At 53.5% G+C, this 24996-nt stretch overlaps 1 pseudogene; it reads right to left on the reverse strand.

Moving 5' to 3' along the window:
- Positions 1-1536: 1536 nt before the first annotated feature.
- The window catches only part of LOC118700537 (zinc finger protein 271-like), a 137419-nt pseudogene continuing 113959 nt past the window's right edge, over positions 1537-24996 (reverse strand).

A 24996-nucleotide genomic window follows, 5' to 3' on the forward strand; every position in this document is an offset into this window, starting at 1 on the left:
GCTGGGTGTCATTTCTCTACCTCATGACTCAGCAGGAGTTTCTCCAAGAAAGAAACAAAACTTTTGCCTGAAGCTCCCACTCTCCCCATGACAGGAACCTCTGTGAGTGTCTGGGACATCCCGGCTCTTTGGCAGCCTGGGGACTCCTGGCATGTCACCGTGGAGCCCCCATGAGTGCCTGTGACAGATCGGTGCCTTTGCAGCCCAAGGTGCCCTGGGATGTCACCATGGAATGGCTGTGACTGCCTCTGACCACAGGGCTCTTTACCATTCCCAGAAAGCCCTGGGAGGTCTCCATGGAGCCCCTGTCTGTGCCTGTGACATTCCAGCTCTTGAAGAGGCTGGAAACTCTTGGAATGTCCCCATGGAACCCCTCTGAGTGCCTGAGGCAACTCGGATCCTTAGCAGGCAGCCATCACTAGAATCCATTGCTGTGGTCAGTTTCCATGGTAGCCATCACCATCCCCCTGTGTCTATGGTCAGTCCCTTGGCAGCTCCATGGAGACCCCATGCCAGGGGTGGTTGCCATGGACACCAGCTCAGGCCTGCAGCCAGAGTTCTGTTGCCATGGCAACCATTTCCAGTCCCATCCCCAGACTCATGGGATCCCAGAGCCATAGAATTGGCGGAGCTGGGAGGGACCCATCAGGATCCTCCAGTCCAACTGCTGGCCCTGCACAGGACACCCCAACAATGCCAGCCTGAGCCTGGCAGCGCTGGCCAAATGCTGCTGGAGCTCAGAGAGCCCTGGAGCTCGGACCCTTCCCTGGGGAGCCTGGCAGGGCCCCAGCAGCCTCTGGGCAAAAACCTTTTCCTGACATCCAACCTGAGCCTGCCCTGACTCAGCTGCAGCCGTTCCCTCCACTCCTGTCCCTGGGCACCAGAGGGAAGAGGTTCCCACAGCCCCAGCCAGGGACCCACTCCCAAGGCTGCTGCCTTGGCCACCAGGGCTGGCACCAGCTGGGATGCTCGTTCTCAATGGGCTGGGGTTTAGGAATGGGATTCCCCAATTTCCTGCTCCCGCTAAAATGGCGCTGCCGCTCGCTGCCTTCCCACCTCCCATGGAAAGCACAAAAGGCAAAGATCCCGGGCTGGGATAATAACAATTTATTGGGAACAGCAACCAGATATGGAACAAACAGGAACAACAACAACATGGATAACAGAAGGGATAAGAAAAACTTTTTGCAGGGAAATCTACAACACCACCGACCGTCTCTTCCCAGTCATGTATTTCCCCCTGCCTGGAAAGGACACCCTTCTCCTCAGGGCAGAGAGAGAGAGTCCCTTTCCTGCCCCTGGCAATGACCTGAAGTAGGAGTGAATGTAATGACACAGCCAAGACCAGACCCTCATAACCTTGGACCCACATCATGTCATTGGTAGGGGCAGGAAAAGGGACAGGTGTCTTCCCAGCATGGATCACAAGGAACGTAGATAACCAGAGCTCTTTCCAATGTGGGACCTCCAATGCGGGATGATGCTGGAGCAGTGGACAAAGCTCTTCCTGCACTTGGGGCATTTGCAGGGTTTCCCTCACTGGTGCTTTCGTTGGTGTCTGGTCAAGTGAGAGTTGCGGCTGAAGCTCATCCCACATTCCCCACACTCATAGGGTTTCTCCCCGGTGTGGATGTACCGGTGGGTGATGAGGTGGGAGTTTTGCTTGAAGCCCTTCCCACAGTCAGGGCAGCGGAATGGCCTCTCCTCGGTGTGAATCCGCTCGTGCACAAGGAGCTGGGAGCTGGTCCGAAACCTCTTCCCACACTCAGGACACTCATAGGGCCTCTCCCCAGTGTGGATGCGCTGATGGCTGATGAGGTGGGAGTTTGTGCTTGAAGCCCTTCTGGCAGTCGGGGCAGCGGAAGGGCCTCTCCTCTGTGTGAATGCGCTGGTGCAGCAGAAGATTGGAGCTGGTCTGAAACCTCTTCTGACACTCAGGACACTCATAGGGCCTCTCCCCAGTGTGGATCATCTGGTGGACACTCAGGTCAGAGCTGCAGCTGAAGCCCTTCCCACACTCCCCACACTCGTAGGCCCATTCCCCAGTGTGGATCATCTGGTGGCGGATCAGGGTGTTGCTCCGGCTGAAGCTCTTCCCACACTCCAAGCACTTGTAGGGCTTCTCCCCATCGTGAAGCTGCTCATGCACCACCAGCTCTGAGCCCCGGCTGAAGCTCTGCCCACCTTCCTGGCTCAGGGTGCGTTTTTCCTCCTCAGAGCACCCTGGGCTGAGTTTGGTGCCCTTCCTCCTCTGGTACCTCTGGGACATTTTTTCCCCATTGGATTCCTGCACAGTAGAGCTGCTCAAAATGGCCTCTTCCATGAGGTTCTGCTGCAGGGATTTGTCCTCCCTGATCTCCATCCTCAGCTTCTTGTTTGGAGGACGAAGGACGAGGTCAGGATGGGATTTGCCTCTGTGCCAGAGGGAAGGGGAAGGAGATCCCCCCACTGATTTCTTGGCAGGACGGCATTGGCAGAGGGGCTGTCCTGCAGCCGGGGGCTGTGCTGGGCTGGGAGATGGAGCAGGAGAGAGGGGGAAAGGGGCACTGACTTCTTCCTCACCTGCCCGGGTGTCCTGGGACATTGTCTCAGTTTGAACAGACGGGTGTCTGCTAAGGAAGGCAAGAGCCTCCCTTGAAATGGAAAAAGTAAATCCTCTCCCTCCAAATTACTAGAATTTTGAAATTAAGGGTATCTCAGGCAAAAGTATGGGAATAGGAATAACAGCTATTGAACTAGGAAAATCTTAAAAATACAAATGCCGTTTTACAAAAAAACCCCACTCACCAGATCAGAATATGATGTGACACCCTGCAGGTCAGGCTGCTGGTAGCAGTCCTATGAAATGGTGGCTGCAGAGCTCCTGCAGTGACAGATGTGGTTCTGTTAGGATCCTGTAGAAGGGTGGAGTTTTCCTCTGAAGGTCCAGTGGTGGTAGTGTTGGGCCTGGTCTTCCTCTGGGAATCCTGTGGAGAAGAAAGCTGCTTCTCTGAGAATCCAGTGGGAAGAGGCTGATGTGGTGTCCCAAGGATGCGGTTATATCCAGGTACCAATGCTTGGCTCCTCCCCCTGGGCGGAGCATCTCACAATGGGATGATGTCGTTTTTATCAGTCATGCAGTGACACTCAATGGCCCATTAAGAGAAGATATTTCCCAGAGGATGGATTGGTTGTGGAAGAGATAAAGAAAACTGCCCAATTAACAGAAGATAAATGCTCCAGTTCTAACAGATGGGTGATGATCCCACAGCCTGTGAATTCAGGGAGTGCTCAACATCATGGTTCCTTCTCCTTTCCCTGATCCTCCTTTGTCCCTCCTCTTCCTCCCACTCCTCATCTTCCCTCCCTCCTCCTCCTTTTCCTTCCTAAGCCAACCTCCTTCTCTTACTTCCTCCCTTCTTGCTCTCCTTCTTCATCCAAACTGGGCCTTGTTGGGGACCCTGGCTGCAGACTTCCAGCCCTTGGGGTTCCTCCCAGGAGATCCGGAAGGGGTGAATGCAGAGAGGGCTGGGAGATCCCAGGAGTGGCTTCAGTGGGAGGGACTGGGCTGTACTGGGATCATACTGGGATCAAATGGGCAGTGACTGGGATTGCACTGCATTTGTACTCACATCATACCAGGATCATACTGGAACTGAGTAGGAGCCTGCCGGGTGCAATTGTGACCCTGTTGGAGGCAAATGGGATATACTGGGAGCAAGTGGGATCATGCTCTGGGTGAGCAGGAGCAGCTGTGAGCAACTGGGATCATGCCAGGAGCATGTGGGAGAACTGGGAGTGACTGGGTGCATGCTGAGGGTCATTGGAAACAACTGGGCTTCTACTGGGATCATGCTGGGAGTAACTGGGAATATGCTGGAAGGAACTGGGATACACTGGGAAAGACTGGGAAAGACTGGAACAAAAGTCAGGGTGAAAGGGAGCAACTGGAACCATGTGGGGCACAAGTGGTTCCTACAGGCAGCAACTGGGACCACACCGGGGTCATCACTGGATCATACTGGGACTGACTGGATTAACCCTGGCAGTGTCTGAGAGTGACTGGGAACACACCATGCACATCGTCCCTGGACTGGGGGTGACTGGGAGCAACTGGGAGCACACTGGGAGCAAATGGCATCATACCGGGACTGACTGGGTTGATCTAGCTGGAGGCAACCGGGACCATCCTGGGAGTGCTTGAAAGTAACTGGGATTATTCTGGGACCATACTGGGAGTGCTGCCATGTGACAAGGATCATACTAATACATAAAATTTCAATAGTCAATGTGAATTTTATTTCTATATCTTTGATTTTAAAGAAGGCGAGCAAGCAGCGCTGGTTGGCCGGGGAGTCACTGCTCCACTCATGGCACACACCACTTACAAATTCAGTAAAGTGTATATATACTGTTTTTAAGCATAAAAAAGCAGTTTCCAGTGTGCTTGTTTAGTAGAAATGAGTAAATATCAATCAGCTGGAATAAGCAATTTCATCATCTTTCCAGGTGGTTGTTGGCTTCCTGTCCTTCTTGTGCTTGTCTGGAGCGAGGCCCCTTCACCACTGTCTGCTACATGATTTTGTTAAGCTTTTTATTACACATAAGCATTTAGTCGCATTGCAGTCCCCTTAGCTTCACCACAACTTCCTCTATTTTATTCTAAGCATCAGTCATCTTGCTACCTCATCTCTTTACTTTACCATACTTCCCCTAGTTCAAAGCTTTATTTGGCTATAGAAAGTTTCATAAGCCTTCTTTGTATCTATCCCAAAGAATGCATCCATTTTCCACACAGCAGATAAAAGCATTTGCTGATTCCATTGCTGATTGACACAAATCACAAAAACATTTTTCACAGTATTGCTCACCAGATTGATGATGTGGGGATCTACCTCCCTTTCCTGTAGGGCATGTAGAATGTGCTGCTGGCTTGCGGTGTCAAAAGCCTTGGCCATGTCCACAAATACAACAGCCAGGGGTTTGTGTTCTCCTTTTGCAGACTGAATTCTAGTTTGCAGGAGTTTCAGGTTTTCGGAGCATTCCACTGCCCTTATAAAGCCTCTTTGCCTTGGGTTGAGGGGGCAAGCCTTGGTCAGTTTGGCTGTTAAAATCCTGGAGAACAGTCTTAGCAAGATGGAACCGATCAGGATGGGTCTGCAGTTGTTAATGTCCTTATGTGCCCTGTTTTGGTTGATTTAGGAATCAAAACAGTCCTGCAAGCCCTCACCATGTCTGGGATTTTTCCTGATGTTAACCATAAGCTGAAGATCTCCATGGTCCAGGAGTACTCTGGATCCATCTTCTTGATGTCTCTTAGAGTAATCCTGGACTGGGAGCCGAGTTTTTGCTCATCTCCTGCACATTTTTCTCAATTTCTTTTGCCATAATTAAGTCTCTGAAAGCACTAATGTTGGCTTTCCCATTAATTTGGTGTTGCTGCCGCTTGGGGCGTGGCATCCCAGGTCAAGGACGGCTCGGTGGCAGCGCCTTTGCCACATGGACCAAGCACACGCACACACCAATGTGGTGGACGGTAACTGGCGTTTATTAACGGTTAGGCAGGGTCATTTATAACAGGGGTTAATGGTCAACAACACGTGGGGCTAAGTAACGGTAAAGGGGAGGGCTTCTGTCTGCCGTAACAATGCCAGATCTTGGGGCCGGTCCCTAATCTCCCACAATTTGGAAGTTCCCAAGACTATCAAACGTTCCAGGTGTTTCCCATCAGGCTTTAAAAACTGAATAAAGTTCGATGGGTGGGATTTCACAGGACAAACACTCTTTGTCATTCAGGATAATTTTAGCAAGTTTTCCCCTATCTAGATGGAACAGGTCTTAGAAGCAAAGAAAATGACCTTTCTTAACTGTTCTTCTTTTCATCCACTTTTGAAAAGGTCTTATTGGTCCTTTTTCCTGGCTCCCCATTTTTCTCTTATCTTGGGTTGCTGTTCTTATCTGGCTGATTAATTCAAGGCATCAAAAGCATTCCTGTGCTGATTGATTGTTGATTGCATCTCCTTATCATCTATTAAGTGCTTGAATATCCACAGGAAGGTGTGAATTGTCCCAGCTGATAGCCATTCACTGAGGGTTCTGAGATAATGGGCCTGCAGCTCCCCCTCCCTCTGTCACTTGCTGTTTCCCAGCTGTTGTTATCTTTATCAGGGTGGTGACTCATCTTGGGATCTGTTTTCCTTCCAGCAGCTGCTCTCCCAGGCATCTGACTCCTCCCAAGATCTTTGTCCAAGTCCATTCTCAGGCCCCCAGCTGCTCTCCTGGTTTCATGACTCATGCCAGGTTCCTTATCTACATCCTCAGCTGGTTTCCTGGGCAGCAATCTCCTTTTGTCCCTGATTTGTTCAGCTGTTTTGCTTGTGATGTGTGTCCTGCAATGAGTTTATTGATGCTTTTGTTGCCCTCAAACTGAGCCTCCAATCTTACCAGTAGTTCTTCCTCTTTAGTCCAGCATTTTTGGTGGGCTCCTGGGTTGGAAGTCTCTTTTGGGTGGAAAACAGCAACCCTTTCCTGATTTCTAACCAATGAATGTGCCAATCTTTTGTGTTTTCCCAGAGCAATTTTCATCTTGAAGTCTCTGCTGCATTCCTCATATATCCACTCCCTGCCTGGAGCCATTTCTGCTGCTCCCCTGCATTTACCAAAGTGACAAACAATACCATGAGAATTACTCTTCTCTTTTCCACATTGAGCACACAGAAAACAAACCCTCCTTATCCCGTGGGCTACCCTCAGGTGTTCAATCAAGCCCAACACACAGTTCACCTGGGTACTGCAGCAAGGACAAGGTGGATTTGTTATCAGGAGCAGTCACAGTAAGGATGTCTTGCAGTGTCTGTTCCCCGTGGTTCTCTGTCTGAGCTGGGCATGTCGCCGGCTTGGTGTCGTTCTCTGGTTCAGCAGGTGATGTTTCTGGTGTGCCCTCAGTCTCACAATTGCTGTTTCTCTACCTGTTGTCAAGGACAAACGATTCACAGTTCCTCGGAAGGCAGATCTTCAGTTCCACACTTGGCCGTGGTGCAAACTGTTCATAGACCTCAGGCAGCCTGCTCAAACCCTCCCAGCTTGCGGGAAAATGAACACATTCAAAGTTATTCATAAACAAGTCCAATCTAGAAAACTCTAAGTTCACCAGAGAGGCCAATTCACATACTGGGGGGGTGAGATGGTAAATTTTTCAACACTAGGTCTACCCAGTTTTTAGACAACAGGTCTAGCTGGTGTTTAGAAAATAAAAACCCCAGGTTTACCTTGCAAAATTGAGAGAAGGTGTCCAGTTGTAGACCCTGGGACACCAGGTCGCCTAGTTATGTTTAGAGGTTTTGTTTTAAAATGGTTTCCCATTTTATGGATCCGGATAGTAAATTTGCCACAAGTTTAGGAGAGGTAGAATAAGAAGGACAGAGCAAGGCCATAGCAATCTTTTGCCCACTTTAAAATCCTGGAGTCAGGTCTTGGGCAAAGAGCCACCCAGCTCTTACTGTTTGTTTCAGGAGGATGACATTTCAACAGGAGGACATTGAACTGGCCATCCCCACCACCTCTGTGCTGGGGCAGAGATCGACTGGGTTACATTACACAGGGTTTCCAGCAGGACCATGAGGAGGTGCAATCACTGCAGCAATGCCCAGTTTGTAACTATACTCTCAAAAACTGCCTTAAGAGAATCACAGTCGCTCCCGCCTTTTGCCTGCACTTCACTGAATTTCTTCACTTTGACATTCAGAGCACTGGGCAGCAATCCCATCGTATCATCACCCACCTCAGGCCTTTGGGATGCTTTGTTTTTTTAGACAGTCAGATTTTTGCACCTGGTTTGCACCAGTTCTAAGCTGGCTGCTGGGTGCTGGCCAAGGTGGGGCACTGGCCCAGGGACCCCCGCCGGGGACCCTCCTCTGCATGAACTGCTCAGCCGACGCCTTTTCCCAGCAGTTGACAGCAGGGCATGGAGCGACAGATACGGCTTGATCGTAGCCAGGTGTTCCACAGCAGCTGGGAGTCTCACAGCAGCCAGGTACAGCTTGACAACAGGCACGGGCAGCTCCATAGCAGCCAGGAATGGCTCCGCAGCCAGGCACCCCCTTACAGTGCCAGGGCGCTCTCCCGCCAGGGCCGGGCACTGTCTCGCCGTGGCTGGGCACAGCTGTAGGGGCGCTTTCAGTCACAGCAAAGCACAGAGAGGTGGTTCCAGTGCAGGCAGAGATGGCTACAGGGGCAGCAGCATGGCACAGAGGAGCTGGAATCTCGCAGGGGCCGGGCACCGCTTCTGAGATCTCAGCTGGTGTGGCAGGGCCTGGTGGAGGGGCAGCAAACCCCGCTCCATGGCCAGGCACTGTCCTGCAGCAGCAAGGCATCTCACAGTGGTGGTGGCTGGGTGCCTTGCAGTGGCTGCAGTGGCAAAGCGCCTCCCTGCTGCTACCAAGTGCTGCTTCTGGGGTTCCAGCTGCGGCAGCAGGGCACAGCAGAGTGGCAGAGTGCCTGTTCAATGTGGCTCTGCAGCATGACGTCTCTCCACCATCTGGATCAGCAGCAGCGCGCTCCATTGACAACCGCGCTGGGCTTGGGCGGTTGCGGCAGTTTCTGCCAGCAGGGCAGAACAAGGGGCAGCAGAGGGCACAGCAGCACAGCAGCCAGTCCTTTCAGGTGTCTTGGCAGCCATGGCAGGGCACAGAGGGGCTGCAGGGTGCTCATTTAACACAGCCAGGCTGCTCGGGGCGCCTCCACCACTGACCCCAGGGACGGCACACTCAGCTGGCAGCGCCCTCCCGCCTGGGACAGCAGCACGGTCCCGAGTGACCAGGGGACATCCTGCTGGGCAAACACCTCCACCGGGGGTGGCAGCACAGTCCCGGGGGCAGCAGGGCACTCCCTGGGCAGGTCACCCTCACCTGGGGAGGCTCCACGGCTCTGCCTGGTGGCCTCCTGGTGGGCTGTGCCTTCTGCACTCATTCTCTTCCCTCGCTCACCCAGCACAGCCTCTGCTCTCCCTGCTGCCTCCCCCAGTGCCCTGCTTTCACCATTAGCCTTAGTGGAGAGCCAGTGAATGCCCAATCCTTGGAAACCTTCCTGCTTGGATGGGCTCTGAGCAACATGATGGAGTGAAAGATGCCTCTGCTCCCACCCCACAGCAGGCCCTGTGGTGTCAGCTACAGGAGTAGTTGGGGTCTCCTGTAGGATGCAATTCCCCCAGAGAGCAGAGAGAACACAAAGCACCACAGCTGGCAGGAACATCCTCCCATGGAGATGCGAATATTCTGGATCAACAGGCTCAGGCTGCCCAGCTTTGCCTCTTTGTAGATGGACACAAGTGTCAGAAGTGACTGAGAACCAGGAGGCCCCACAGTGTCTCTGAGTCCCCTTGGTTCCCTGAGATCACACAGTGTCCCAGGGTCCCTTTGGTTCCATGAGGCCCCACAATGTCACAAGGATCCCTGGACAACACAAGGCCCTGAGATATCTCAATGGATCCTTGGTTCCAACTGTCCTCACTGAGTCACAAGGGCCTCTGGATTCCATGAGACCCCACAGGGTCACAGTGTCCCTTTGGTTCCACAAGCCACAGGGTCACAACGGCTCCTGAGCATCTTCAGGCACCTGAGTCTCAGAGCATCCTCTCAGTTCCATGAACTCCACAGTGTCACAATGTCCCCTTGGTTCCATTTAGTCCTGTAGAGTCACAAGGATTCCTGGGAACCATGAGGCCCTGAGGTATCACAGTGGATGGTTCCATGAAGCCCAGAGTTTCACAGTCTCCTCTTGGTTCCATGGATTCTACAAGACCCTGGAGAGTCACAGGGCTCCTATAGTCCCATGAGTCTCCAGAGTGTGAACAATGTCCCCAGGAGGCACTGCAGTGTCACAGAGGAGCAGCACTGGAGTGGGCACAGCACCAGGGCAGGTTTGGCAGTGTTCCCATGTCTGTGACACAACAGCAGTGGCAACACCAATGTTCCCCTCTCTATGATACCACAGCACTTCAAGATCGAGCATTCCCCTGTCTGTGACACCACAGGGGTGGCAGCCACAGTGTCCCCACTCTGTGACACCACAGCTGTGGCAAGACCATGTCCCCCTCTCTGTGACACCACAGCAGTGACAATTCAAACGTTCCCCTGTCTGTCACACAACAAGGGTGGCAATTCCAATGTTCCCCTCCCTGTGACAGAACAGGTGGCAGTCCTAAAATTCCCCTCTCTGTGACATCACAGTGATGGCTGCCCCAGTGTCCCCCTCTCTGTGACACCACATCGGAGGCAATCTTGACCTTCCACTCTCTGTGACACCACAGCTGTGGCAGCCCTAAATCCCTTCTCTGTGACACCACAGTGGTGAAAGCCACAATGTTGCCCTCTCTATGACACCAGAGTGGTTGCCCCCACTGTTCCTGTCTCTGTGACAACACAGCTGTGCCAGTCCTCGTCCCCCTCTCTGTAACACCACAGAGGTGGCACCCCCAGTGTTCCCCTCTCTGTGACACGACAGAGGTGGCACCCCCAGAATTCTCCTCTCTATGACAGCACCACAGTGGCAGCCCCAACATTCCCCTCTCTGTGACACCACAGGGGTGGCAGCCCCAAATGCTCCCCTGTCTGTGACACCCCAGCAGTGACTCCCCACACATTCCCCTGTCTGTCACACCACTGCATTGGCAGTCCCAACATTGACTTCTTTATGACACCACAGCGGGGGCAGCCCCAAGATTAGCCTCTCCATGACAAACCAGGGGTAGCAGCCCCAAGGTTACCCTGTCTTTGAGCTCACAAGGATGGCAGCCCCAATGTACTCCTCTCTATGACATCACTGGGGGCAGTGGAAGCCCCAGTGTTCTCCTCTCTATGACAACAAAGCACTGGCAGCCACAGTGTTCCCTTCTATGACACTACAGCAGCAGCCACCCCAACATTTCCCTCACTGTGACACCACAGCCGTGGCAGCCCCAGAGCTCCCCTCTCTGTGACACCACAGCTGTGGCAGTCCCGTTGTCCCGGTCTCTGTGACACCACAGTGGTTGTTGCCCGAACGTTCCCCTCTCTGTGACACTGCAGCTGTGGCAGCAGCACTATAACAGAAGCAGCAGCCGTGGAACACAGCGGGGGAGCAGGGGAGGAGCAGAGAAGGAGCAGTGGAACAGGGGGAGATGAGCAGTGTGGAGCAGCAGTGGAGCAGTGGTGCAGGAGCAGAGGAACCTTGCTGAAACAGCATAGCACAGCTTTGGAGCAGCAGTGGAGTGAGCATGGAAAAGGCGGAACAGTGGTGGCACAGGAGCTACAGCCATGGAACAGTGGTGGCACAGGAACTACGGCCATGGAACAGTGGTGGCACAGGAACTCCGGCCATGGAACAGTGGTGGCACAGGAGCTACAGCCATGGAACAGTGGTGGCACAGGAACTACGGCCATGGAACAGTGGTGGCACAGGAGCTACAGCCATGGAACAGTGGTGGCACAGGAACTCCAGCCATGGAACAGTGGTGGCACAGGAGCTACAGCCATGGAACAGTGGTGGCACAGGAGCTCCAGGCATGGAACAGTGGTGGCACAGGAACTACGGCCATGGAACAGTGGTGGCACAGGAGCTACAGCCATGGAACAGTGGTGGCGCAGGAGCTACAGCCATGGAACAGTGGTGGCACAGGAACTCCAGGCATGGAACAGAGGTGGCACAGGAACTACGGCCATGGAACAGTGGTGGCACAGGAGCTACAGCCATGGAACAGTAGTGGCACAGGAGCTACAGCCATGGAACAGTGGTGGCACAGGAACTACGGCCATGGAACAGTGGTGGCACAGGAACTACGGCCATGGAACAGTGGTGGCACAGGAGCTACAGCCATGGAACAGTGGTGGCGCAGCCCCACAGCTGTGGAGCGGCGCCTGAGATGCCGAAGCTGTGGGACACAGAGCAGCTCCCAGCGCTGTGTCCTGCAGGAGCCGGCCCCGCACACACCAGAGCGATGCCCCTCAGGCTGAGCCAGAGCTGGGGGCACAGGCAGGAATTGCTGCTGGGCTCTGGAAGGTGTGGATTGAGTGCATTTAATGGTGACCTGGGGGTTGATCCTACTCATTGGGGCTGCTTTTGTGCTGTCGGGACCATTCCAGTTCATCTGAAGTCATGAACTCAGGAGAAACTTGGGACAAAAGGAATCAAAGTGCCTTCTGTCCTGCTGTCTTGGTTTGGAAAGACAGGTGCCTGCTAAGGAAGGCAGGAGCCTCCCCTGAATTGGAGAATATAACCTCCCCGCACCTCCAAATTGCTATAAATTTTAAATTAAGGGGCTCTCAGGCAAAAAAAAGGGGAGCAGGAAATTACAGTTCTTTATTGGGGAAGAAAATAAAAGGAGAAAATAAACAATGCAGTAAACTAAAACAGCAATGACAGAACCAGAACACAACCTGACACCCTGTTGGTCAGGCTGTTGGTAGCAATCCAATTGGAATTGTGGCTGCAGTCCTCCTGCAGTGTCAGATGTGGGTCTGTTGCAGCACGGCTCCTGTAGAAAAGGGTGGAGTCCCTGGGTGGATCCCATCAGGATCCTCCAGTCCAACTGCTGGCCCTGCACAGGACACCCCAACAATGCCAGCCTGGGCCTGGCAGCGCTGGCCAAATGCTGCTGGAGCTCAGAGAGCCCTGGAGCTGGGACCATTCCCTGGAGAGCCTGGGCAGGGCCCCAGCAGCCTCTGGGCAAAAACCTTTTCCTGACATCCAACCTGAGCCTGCCCCGGCTCAGCTGCAGCCGTTCCCTCCACTCCTGTCCCTGGGCACCAGAGGGAAGAGGTTCCCACAGCCCCAGCCAGGGATCCGCTCCCAAGGCTGCTGCCATGGCCACCAGGGCTGGCACCAGCTGGGATGCTTGGTTTCCATGGGCTGGGCTTCAGGAATGGGATTCCCCAATTTCCTGTTCCCGCTAAAACCGCGCTGCCCTTGCTGCCCTCAAGCCTCTCATGGAAAGCACAAAAGGCAAAGATCCGGGGCTGGGATAAGAACAATTTATTGGGAACAGAAATGAGATAAGGAACAAACAGGAACAGAAACAATATTGATAACAGAAGGGATAAATAAAACTTTTAAAGGGAAAACTAAAACACAACTCACTGGGTCTTCCTGGCCATGTATTTCCCCCTGCCTGGAAAGGACACCCTTCTCCTCAGGGAGAGAGAGAGAGAGAGAGAGAGAGAGAGAGAGAGAGAGAGAGAGAGAGAGTCCCTTTCCTGCCCCTGGCAATGACCTGAGGTGGGAGTGAATGTAATGACAGGGCCATGGCCAGATCCTTATATTTTTCAATGCCACATCAGGTCATTGGGAGGGGCAGGAAAATTGACAGCTGTCTTCCCAGCATGGATTACAGGGAAAATGGATCCCCAGGGCTCTTCCCAACGTGGGACCTCCAATGGAGAAAGAAGCTGGAGTGGTGCATGAAGCTCTTCCTGCAGCTGGGGCACTCGCAGAACTTCCCTTACTGGCGACTCCATTGGTTTCTGGTCAAATTCGAGCTCATGGAGAAGCTCTTCCCATGAAGTGGGACACTTGTAGGGCCTCTCCCCAGTGTGGATGCGCCAGTGGATGATGAAGGTGGATTTTTTCCTGAATCCCTTCCTGCAATCAGGGCAGCAGAAGGGCCTCTCCTGGGTGTGACTCTGCTCATTCAGGCAGAGATTTTTGCTGGTCTGCAACCTCTTCCCACAGGTGGGGCACTCGTAGGGCCTCTCCCCGGTGTGGATGCACCAGTGGATGATGAGGTGGGAGTTGTGCTTGAAGCCCTTCCCGCACTCAGGGCAGCGGAAAGGCCTCTCCTCTGTATGAATGCGCTGGTGGCAGAGGTAATTGGAGCGTGTCTGAAACCTTTTCTGACACTCGGGACACCTGTAGGGCCTCTCCCCAGTGTGGATGCGTTGGTGGGTGATGAGGGCGGAGCTGCAGCTGAAGCCCTTCCCACACTCCCCACACTCACAGGGCCATTCCCCAGTGTGGATCATCTGGTGGCGGATCAGGGTGCTGCTCTTCCTGAAGCTCTTCCCACACAACAAGCACTTGTAGGGCTTCTCCCCATTGTGAAGCTGCTCATGCACCACCAGCTCTGAGCTCTGGCTGAAGCTCTGTCCACCTTCCTGGCTCAGGGTGGGTCTTTCCTCCTCAGAGCACCCTGGGCTGGCTTTGTAGTCCCTCCTCCTGTGGAATCTCTGGGACTTTTCCTCCACGTTGGAATTCTGCACCGTGGAGCCACTTAAAATGGCCTCTTCCACGAGATTCTTCTGTGGGGATTTGTCCTCCCTGGTCTCCATCCTCAGTTTCTTCCCTGGGGGAGGAAGGACAAGGAGAGGATGGGATTTGCCTCCATGCCAGGGGGAAGGGGAAGGAGATCCCCCCAGAGCATCCCCCGGCAGGCCGGGGTTGGCAGCAGGGTTGTCCTGCAGCCAGGGGCTGTGCTGGGCTGGGAGATGGAGCAGGAGAGAGGGGGAAAGGGGCACTGACTTCCTCCTCACCTGCCTGGGGCTCCTGGGGCATCTTCCTCTTCCTCACAGCCTCCTCCTTCATCTAGTGAATGTTTCAGGATGGGAAATCCTGCTTTGGCAGGAAAACAAGGGATGAGCACACGAAATTTTATACTGGATTGAAGGCAAACCTGGGGGAGAGTCTATGCCAGAATTATAATTTAATAAAAAAATTAAGGTCACGGCAATGATACAGAAACACTGCCTTAAACTGACAGAGTCAGGATATAACCTGACACCCTGTTGCTCAGGGTGGTGGCAGCAGTCCCATTAAATGTTGGCTGCAGTCCTGTTGGAGTGATGAACGTGATTCTGTCCAAGCAGTGATCCTGTAGAAGGGTCTGGTCTTCCTCTGAAGGTCCAGGGATGGTTCTGGAGCTCTTGTCCTCTGGGAATCCAGAAGGCAAGCTGCTCCTGGTGTTGCAAGGCTCAGCTTATATTCAGGTAAGAATGCTTGGATCCTCCCCCTGGGCGGAGCATCCCACAATGGGATGATGGAATTTTATCAGTCCTGCAGTGACACTCAATGGCCCATTCACAGAAGATATCTCCTCTGGAGGGCGTTATCAGGGCTGAGTCATGGAAGAGATAAAGAACACTGCCCCGCCTGTTTATAGCAGTTGATGAAGATGGGGATTGAAAACGTGCATTTGGTTCCATCTTACATTGCAACCTGAAACAGTGGGGGAATCCCTGCTCAGGGGGTGAACACCACCCCCCTTTCCCAAACTGGCTCAGGTGTAAAACCCCCACCCTGGGAAGGCCACACACACAGGGGACAATGTCACACTTGCCCTGCCCCAGGGAGGTCTCTGTCCCTGTCACTCCCTTGCTCTCCCCCTTTTCTCTTTCTTTCCATCTCTCTCTCTACCTCACATTTACTGTTCAATAAAATCCACTTTGGATTTGGTCTCATTAGCACCTTAACTGGGGCAGAGGCATTTCTCTAACAATTTGCGTAACCAGACTGTGACATTATTTTTGCACAGTGAGTTCAGGGCACTCTTGTCTCACCCCAGGTGCCTTTGACAACAGCATGGTTCCCTCTGAGGAGGTTGTGGTTCTTTCTGGAAGAACTCTTGGAAACTTGGACACCGTCCCTCCTTCCTCCTGGGGAACTTATGGAAGAACTGATGGGGAAAATGGCTGTTGTGGGTGGCCAGTGAAAAAGAAAATATTTTGTTGTCTTTCCTTGAAAAGTTTGTTAAAATCACTGGAGAAGAGGGAGCAAATGATATCAGCGTGACTGACAAAGTTCATTTACTCAAAGGTGAGGAACACAAGTCTGCTAAAAGTCCTACAAGAAGCCCAGCTCAAGTAGCTAAATTCCCAAATAACTCCAGCCTGGGGTGTCCGGGAGGATTTTTTTGGAGAGTGTTCGGAGCCGGCAGATCCCGGACTCGAGCCCCGGATATCTCCGGGCTCCCTAAGAGGAGCTTTTTCGGGGCCAGAGGAGCCACGATCGCCCCTCGGGAGGGTCCCGGGGGGTCCACGTGGGGATGGCCCGGTACCGACGGGACGGGACATTGGTTTTGGGGATCCCCGTGAGAGCCGGGGCTGTGGAACGGGGGACCCCCGGGGCGGGGAGAGGGGAAGGGGCGATACCGGAGCTGGGGCCCCCCCGGCAGCCAGGAGATGAGGCGGGGATGGGACCCCGTGACCCTGACAGGGGTGTGTCCTGGGGTGACTTCATGATGCTCGTGCCCCATCGGTCCCTTTAGCCCAGAAATGAGTTCTGCACCTTTAAGGCTGGTTCTGAGAGCCAAGAGGAGGAGGAAGAAGCTGCAGTTTGCTTTCATACACTGCAGTCACTCCTCCACATTCCGGCTCCTGGATGGACAGAGGGTGGGACAGAGCTCTCCTTTGCTTTTAGTTAGTTTTTAGCTCTCTGAGGCAGAGAAGTTGCCTGGATTGTTATTTTTCTTTTTCTTTGGAGCTGTTTGAACCTGCTCTGCACTGAACACCCAGAACACCACTGGCAGCTCCTACCTGTGGCCCACTGGACCAGGCCTGGGCCGCGGCATTTCCAGTGCTGGAGAGACTGATAAGAGACTGATAAGAGACTGATAAGAGACTGAGTGAGCTGAGCTACAGCCCACAGAGGGACTTTGTGAGTTTGTCATCTCTTTTGGAGAGGCAAGAGGTTTATTGTTTAATACTGTTCATTTGTTGTGCTGGTGAATGCTTTGCCTGGTAAAGAAACAGTTTTTTCCCCTTTCCTCCATGGAAATATTTTCCCAATCCGGTTGGGGGAGGGGCTTCTTAAATCTGCTTTCTAGAGGAAACTCTTTTGGAGATTTTCTCCCAAATTTGCCCCATACGAGGCCAGGGTGGTGGGAAGAGGGGGGACCTCCAAGTGGCTGAACTGGGGTGAGGCTGGAGAAGGGGACCCCAAAACCCCCCAGCATCCCTAAGCAGGACCCTGGAGAGGGGTCCTGGGGACCCTTGAGGATCCCCAGCAGCCCTGAGACAGGGGACCACCAGAACCCCAGAGGGATGAGACTGGACATGGTACACTCCTGGTGCCTTTTTTTGATTCACTCTTCATTTTTGAAGGTTTTTATGGACACCAGATGCCTTCTAGAGATGGACTTGAGTAGGAGGAATCCCCAGCACAAGGCATTAACACCTTGTTTTTCCCCAAAACAGGATTTTCCCCAAACCATCCTGCAGTGACATCCCCACTGTCCTGCTCTGGGTGAGCTCAGTCCCAAACCTGACCCTGATCCTGGTCTCAATCTCACTGCATGTTCAGACACACTCACAGTTCTGAATTTAATCTTATCCCAGCCCCACACTCATCTAGCCCCAGACCCAATCCCAACCCCAGCCCTAAAGCCTAGCCATGTCTAGTCTTAACCCCAATCCCAGCTCTAATCCAAATCTCAGGCCCAACTCCAACCCCAGCCTCAATTCCAGCCCCTTCCTAAATCCTCAGCCCCAAACCAAATCCCAGGTTCAGCCCTTCTGGGGCTTTGGGGGTGTCTCTGTCCCTGTGACCCTGATGATGTTTGGGTGGGGTCACAGCAGGGCTGAGAGGGACAGAGACCCCCCCTGCCTCCCCAGGGGTGAGAAGGTGGCAGAGCCCCCCCAGTCCCGAGCAGCCTCAGCGGTGAGAGGGACACAGAGCCCCTGGTGCCCAGCCCTGCACAGGCATTGCCTGAGGCCAGAGGGATGGAGACCCCCCGAGCATCCCCCAGGGCCAGGGGACAGAGAGCCCCGAGCATCCCATGGCACAGGGGTGAGAGGGAGGGAGACCCCCCAGGCATTCCCTGGGTGAGAATGATGGAGACCCCTGGGGAATGGCCTGGGGTGACAGGGACAGGGACACCCCTGGGGAATGGCCTGGGGTGACAGGGACAGGGACACCCCTGGGGAATGGCCTGGGGTGACAGGGACAGGGACAATCCTGGGGAATGGCCTAGGGTGACTGGGACGGGGACAAACCCTCCCAAGCCCCTCTCAAGCATACCCCAGTCTGAGAGGCTCAGTGACCCCTTGAGCATTCCCTGGGCACTGGACAAAGTGAAGTTGTTTCTTGACAAAAATCAAACTTAAGCCTACAGAAAATGCCTTGAATTTGCTCTTCCCACAAGTAACTTGTGGTGGAAACGAGAACAAATCGCAAAATTTAATAAACTGACAGTTGAAGCAATTCTGTGGCAATTCCAAAATCCATTGGTCCTGCAGAGCTCCAGCTCAGCTGCTGGCACATTCTGATAAAAGAAAAGTGGAAATTCGGCCCAATACATTGCAATTACTCTTTTATGAAAAGATTATGAAAAGGAAGGGAAAGCTCTGTGTAGATGTGACAAAGGTGACAGGGACAAAGAAAAAAAATTATTCTTAGATTTGGCAAAGCCCCCAGCCTTTGAAAGAGAAAAGGGGTGAAAGCCAGGGACTGAGAGGGACAGAGATCTCCCCTGGAGTGGTCCAAGGGTGACATTGTCCCCTGTGTGTGTGGCCTTCCCGGGGTGGGGGTTTTACACCTGAGCCAGTTTGGGTAAGGGGGGTGGTGTTCACCCCCTGAGCAGGGATTCCCCCACTGTTTCAGGTTGCAATGTAAGATGGAACCAAATGCACGTTTTCAATCCCCATCTTCATCAACTGCTATAAACAGGTGGGGCAGTGTTCTTAATCTCTTCCATGACTCAGCCCTGATAACGCCCTCCAGGGGAGATATCTTCTGCGAATGGGCCATTGTGTGTCACTGCAGGACTGATAAAATTCCATCATCCCATTGTGGGATGCTCCGCCCAGGGGGAGGATCCAAGCATTCCTACCAGAATATAAGCTGAGCCTTGCAACACCAGGAGCAGCTTGCCTTCTGGATTCCCAGAGGACAAGAGCTCCAGAACCATCCCTGGACCTCCAGAGGAAGACTAGAACCTTCTACAGGATCACTGCTTGGACAGAATCACGTTCATCTCTCCAACAGGACTGCAGCCACCATTTAATGGGACTGCTGCCACCACCCTGAGCAACAGGGTGTCAGGTTATATCCTGACTCTGTCAGTTTAAGGCAGCGTTTCTGTATCATTGCCTTGATCGAAATTTTCTTATTAAATTGTACTCCTGGTTTAGACCCTCCCCAGGTTTGCCTTCAAACCAGTACAAAATCCAGTGTGCTCATCCTTTGTTTTCCTCCTAAAAGAGAATTTCCCATCTTCAGTTCTTGGCCAGATGGAGGAGGAGGCTGTGAGGAAGAGGAAGGAGCCCTGGGACACCCAGGCAGGTGAGGAGGAAGTCAGTGCCCCTTTCCCCCTCTCTCCTGCTCCATCTCCCAGCCCAGCACGGCCCCCGGCTGCAGGACGAACCCGGTGTCAACCCCGTCCTGCTGGGGATGCACTGGGGGGATCTCCTTCCCCTCTCCTGTGGCACAGAGGCAAATCCCATCCTCTCCTTTTCCTTCCTCCCCCAGGGAAGATGCTGAGGATGGAGACCAGGGAGGACAAATCCCCACAGCAGAACCTCACGGAAGAGGCTGTTTTGAGTGATTCCAGAGTGGAGGAATCCAACAGGGAGGAAAATCCCCAGAGATTGTACAGGAAGAGGGGCTACAAAGCCAGCCCAGGGTGCTCTGAGGAGGAAAGACCCACCCTGAGCCAGGAAGGTGGACAGGGCTTCAGCCAGAGCTCAGAGCTGGTGGCCCATGAGCAGCTTCATGATGGGGAGAAGCCTACAAGTGCTTGGTGTGTGGGAAGAGCTTCAGGAAGAGCTCCCACCTGATCCGCCACCAGATGATCCACACTGGGGAATGGGCCTACGAGTGTGGGGAGTGTGGGAAGGGCTTCAGCTGCAGCTCAGATCTCATCAGGCACCAACGCATCCACACTGGGGAGAGGCCCTACGAGTGTCCCCAGTGTGGGAAGAGGTTTCAGACCAGCTCCAGTCTCCTCCTGCATGAGCGGATTCACACAGAGGAGAGGCCCTTCCGCTGCCCTGACTGCAGGAAGGGCTTCAAGCACAACTCCCACCTCATCACCCACCGGCGCATCCACACTGGGGAGAAGCCCTACGAGTGTTCCCAGTGTGGGAAGAGCTTCACCAGCAGCTCTAACTTGAAAAGACACCAACAGAGTCACCGGTAAGAGACGCCCTGCAAATGCCCCAAGTGCAGGAGGAGCTTTGTGCCCAGCTCCAGCTTCAACCCCCATGGGGAAACCCATGTTGGAAAGAGCCCTGGGGATCCATGTTCCCTGTGATCCATGCTGGGAAGACACCTGTCCCTTTTCCTGCCCCTGTCAATGACATGGTGTGGAATGAAGAACATGAGGGTCTGGCCATGGCCATGTGATTACATTCACTCCCACCTGAGAACATTGCCAGGGGCAGGAAAGGGACTCTCTCTCCCTGAGGAGAAGGGTGTCCTTTCCAGGGAGGGGAAATACGAAACTGGGAAGAGCCAGTAGTTGATGTTGTAGTTTTCCCTGTAAACAGTTTTATTGATCCCTTCGGTTATCAATACTGTTTCTGTTCCATTTGTTCCTTATCTCGTTGCTGTTCCCAATAAATTGTTCTTATCCCAGCCCCGGATCTTTGCCTTTTGTGCTTTCCATGGGAGGCGGGAGGGCAGCGCACGGCAGCGTGGTTTTAGCAGGAGCAGGAAATTGGGGAATCCCATTCCTAAACCCCAGCCCATGGAGAACGAGCATCCCAGCTGGTGCCAGCCCTGGTGGCCATGGCAGCAGCCTTGGGAGTGGGTCCCTGGCTGGGGCTGTGGGAACCTCTTCCCTCTGGTGCCCAGGCACAGGAGTGGAGGGAGCGGCTGCAGCTGAGTCGGGGCAGGCTCAGGTTGGATGTCAGGAAAAGGTTTTTGCCCAGAGGCTGCTGGGGCCCTGCCCAGGCTCCCCAGGGAATGGTCCCAGCTCCAGGGCTCTCTGAGCTGCAGCAGCGTTTGGCCAGCGCTGCCAGGCCCAGGCTGGCATTGTTGGGGTGTCCTGTGCAGGGCCAGGAGTTGGACTGGAGGATCCTGATGGGTCCCTCCCAGCTCCGCCAATTCTGTGGCTCTGGGATCCCATGAGCCTGGGGATGGGACTGGAAATGGTTGCCATGGCAATGGGCTCTGGCTGCAGGCCTGAGCTGGTGTCCATGGCAACCACCCCTGGCATGGGGTCACCATGGAGCTGCCAAGGGACTGAGTATAGCAACAGGGGGCTGGTGATGGTTGCCATGGAAACTGACCACAGCAACAGGGGGCTGGTGATGGTTGCCTGCTAAGGATCAGATTTGTCACAGGCCCTCACAGGGGCTCCATGGGATCTTTCCAAGAGTCTCCAGGCTGTTCCAGAGCTGGAATGTCACAGGCACAGACAGGTGCTCCATGGAGACCTCCCAGGCCTTTCTGGGGATGGAAAAGAGCTCTGTGGTCAGAGGCAGTCACAGCCATTCCATGGTGACATCCCAGGGCACCTTGGGCTGCACAGGCACCAATTTGTCACAGGCACTCATGGGGGCTCCACAGTGACATTCCAGGAGTCCCCAGGCTGCCAAAGAGCCGGGATGTCCCAGACACTCACAGGGGTTCCTGTCATGGCCACAGTGGGAGCTTCAGGCAAAGTTTATTAGAGATGCTCCTGTTGGGTCATGAGGTGCAAAAAGGATCCCCAATAGCCCCCACAGATCCCCAAATCACACTGTTGGATCAGTGTTCCGTGCTTTCTTTCCTATGGAAAAGAACCATCCTTCTCTTCCAGGTGTCCATGTCTGAAATTGGGATTCCACCTCTAAAATTCCGTATATCAAAGGGTTGCTCCCAGGCACAGCCTGCCAGTACCATCAAGTCTGGTGGGCCTTGGCCTCTGGTGGGTGCCCCTGCAACACTGGGGCTGGGTTCTTCCCTTCCCATGGAGATCACTGGGACACTGTGGGGACCTCATGGAACCAAGGGGATCCTTGTGGCACCACTGGAGCCCATGGAACCAAGGGGCCATGGTGACACAGCGGGGCTTCATGGAACCCAGAGACCATTATGGCTCTGTGGGGCCTGATGGAACCATGGAGACCATTGGGACCCTTCAGGGCCTGGTGTCACCAAGGGGGCATTATGGCACCTCAGGTCCTCAGGGAAGCGAGGGACCATTGGGACACTGTGGGGCCTGATGGAACCGAGGGAACATGGAACAGGTCTGGCTGGCTTGGCCTCCCAGGGGCCACCTGACAGCTCTGGCTGATGTCAAGGGCTGCCTCTCATCAGCTCCTGGAGCACTGGGGCTCCATGCTCTCCTTGCTATGGGAAAGAACCATCTGGCTTTTCAGATGCTGTAAGAGACGGTCTGAAGTTTCCCTCATTTGCCTCACGACTGTCCCAAGGACAGAGACCGGGACCCTGAGGACCCTGACGGGAGCTCTGGCCTGGCTGCGGTGGATGCTCACCAAGGGATTGTTTGCAGGTGTATTTGCAGTGCTGCCATGGTTGCTGCTTCGAGCAGGGGGCTGGCAAAGGAGCAGCTCGCCCTATATGCTGGCACCTGCTTCATGACAATAGCCCATGAATTTCCCCACCTCTTGGCCAAATGAACTTTCTGGGGTAACTTTGGTGGTCCCCCATGGAAAATCCTTCATCTGCTTCACGACCACCGTGATGGACAGAGTTTGAAGCCCCCTCCCAAGGACTGAGACTGAGACCCCTATAACCCTAACACGGGGAGGGGTTGGCCTGATTGAAGTGAGATGTTTGCCCAGGTGTGGTCATTGGACCAAGAAAACAATTGCTCTCACTCACTGCTGAGATTGACTTATCCTGTTTTGGAATATGGACTGTCTGTACCCATTTTCAATAGACTTATTCTTCATTGTCTTTTACCTGTTCCCCCCTCAGCAGAGGACTATAATAGACCCCTGAGTTAACCAAGACTTTGAGATTCTCCCTGACGTGACAAGACAGATCTATTGGCTGGACCACATGAGGATTTAGTCTCTCTGTTTGGTAGCTATATTCCCCCCCCTCTCTTTCTCTCTCTCTCTCTGTCCTTTATCTCCTTTCTAAATCCTTCTATTGCATTTGCTGTGGGCACTCAATAAAAGGTGCATTTATTTGATTAATACTGAAATCCCCTTCGTGTTGTTTTTTGCACTCTGAGATCAGTTAATGAACCATCACGACCCCCACTTGTAAGAGCAGATTGTGACAGATGCTCATTGCCAAACTTGGTACTCTCCCTAAACAATTTCCTTAATGCAATGGTATCTCCCAGAAAAAAACCTGCCAGCTCTGGCTGGCCTTGGCCTCTGGTGGCCACCTCTCATCTGCTCCTGAAACACTGGCTCTATTCCTTTAATTCTACGGAAAAGAACTGTTTTTCATGTCCAAGGGCCATAGACAAAAATTAGCATTTGGCCTCCCAATTTCCTTATTTCCAAGGATTGCTCCCAGACAAAAGTAGCCAGGACAGAAAGGTCAGGCTGGCCCCGTCCTCTGGTGATTTTCTTAGACACTGAGCTGAATGTTTTCATTTGAAAACACCTTGGGTAGGGCCCAGAGATCTCCCATGGAGGGGTTTTGAGGCCTCGGGCACATGAGCACTCCATATGGACAGAGGAGCTCTGTGCTCTGTGCTGTTGTGGTGGTTTTGCATCACGGAAGTCATGTTCTAAGAGGAGCTGCTAGGAGTTTCCTCCGTGTCTGACAAAAAACCCAATCAGTAATTATCTTTGAGAATTGACAATCTGTTAAACCACTAAGGAAACTGTACACGCCTCGGTGAAGACACATGTTAAAGATGGGAAAGCCTGGGAGGGTCTCTTTCCCTTCTGGCTGGCACAGAGGTAACAAGGCTGACCCGGCCCCATCTTAGCCAGGCCGGGCCGGGCGGCTCCTGCCGTGGGGCCGGGCCCCTTCCCAGGGACCCCGCCAGGCCCCATCGGCTGCCGGGCAGGGCAGGGGAGGCCGCGGGGCCGAGGCCGGGCCGGGCCATGGCTGCAGTTGGGAACATCTGGGCCCTGCTGAGCCCTGCCCCGCTGCCAGCCCGGGCCCAGCCAGGATCCGCTGGGCCCCAGGAGCAGCCCAGGGCCGGGCCGGCTCGGCCAAGATTCTGCCACCCTTGGGGTTCAGCCGCAAGCCCCGGGCAGGGGCAGGAGAAGTCATCGGTCCCCGGCCGTGCTGCTGCTGTGCTCTGGCCTGGCTGCTGAGATCCTGGCCCTGCCCCAGCGCGGCCCATCCTGACACAGCCCCAGTGCAGCCGCTGCAGAAACCTCCGTCGTAAAACAGCACCGAGCCCGACCGGGGTCACGGAACCATCTGCAGGCCCCGGGTGAGATATGAACTCTTTCAGTGCTTCCTTCCTCCCTCCAGTGAGAGAAAAGGACAAAGTGCAGGCACACAGAGGAGCAACATGAAGACACCGAGGTCAGTGAAGGGGAAGTTGAGTCCCAGATGGGAGGGATGAGGAGATGCCTTGATCTTGGGGCTGAAATCCTCTTGTAAAGCTATGGGGAAGGATGTAATTAATATATCAGACTCTCTTTTTCCCTATAATCCATTTAAAATATGAGGAGATGACTTGTTCTGCAAAAACCTCCATGCTAAAGAAAGCAAATGTTGAAGTAGCTGTGATCCCATGAAAAGTTTAAACAGAGAAAGAGAGAAGAGTGGTGACATCCTGGGCCCTCATGGAGAGAAGAAGATCTCTGTTCCTAGAGATGAAGATGATTTCAGAAATAGATGAAGAGAATCTTTGCTCTTCAACAGCTGATCTTTAAACTCATACCCCGTAAGTTGACATGGCCCATAGACACAGCTGTGGGAAAAGCTGTGAAAAATGGAAGGGACTTCACAATTGCAGATTTTCTGGGCAGCTGCTATTCATGGAATTGAGAGCCACAAGTGAACTTTTTTCTTATGGAGAAGTCTCCATAGCATGAAAGAGAGACTCCTCTCCCTAAGTGAACTGAAGAAAGACTGTTCTAGATGGTGTAAACTGACTGAAAATTTCAGATTTTGTCTCCTTGCATTGTCAGTAAGAAAGAAAAGGTTGTAGGGAGAAGAGAAGTGTTCAGGTTCTTATTACTC

The sequence above is a fragment of the Molothrus ater genome, chromosome 31 (genome assembly GCF_012460135.2).
Source record: "Molothrus ater isolate BHLD 08-10-18 breed brown headed cowbird chromosome 31, BPBGC_Mater_1.1, whole genome shotgun sequence".
NCBI classification, from domain to species: Eukaryota; Metazoa; Chordata; class Aves; order Passeriformes; family Icteridae; genus Molothrus; species Molothrus ater.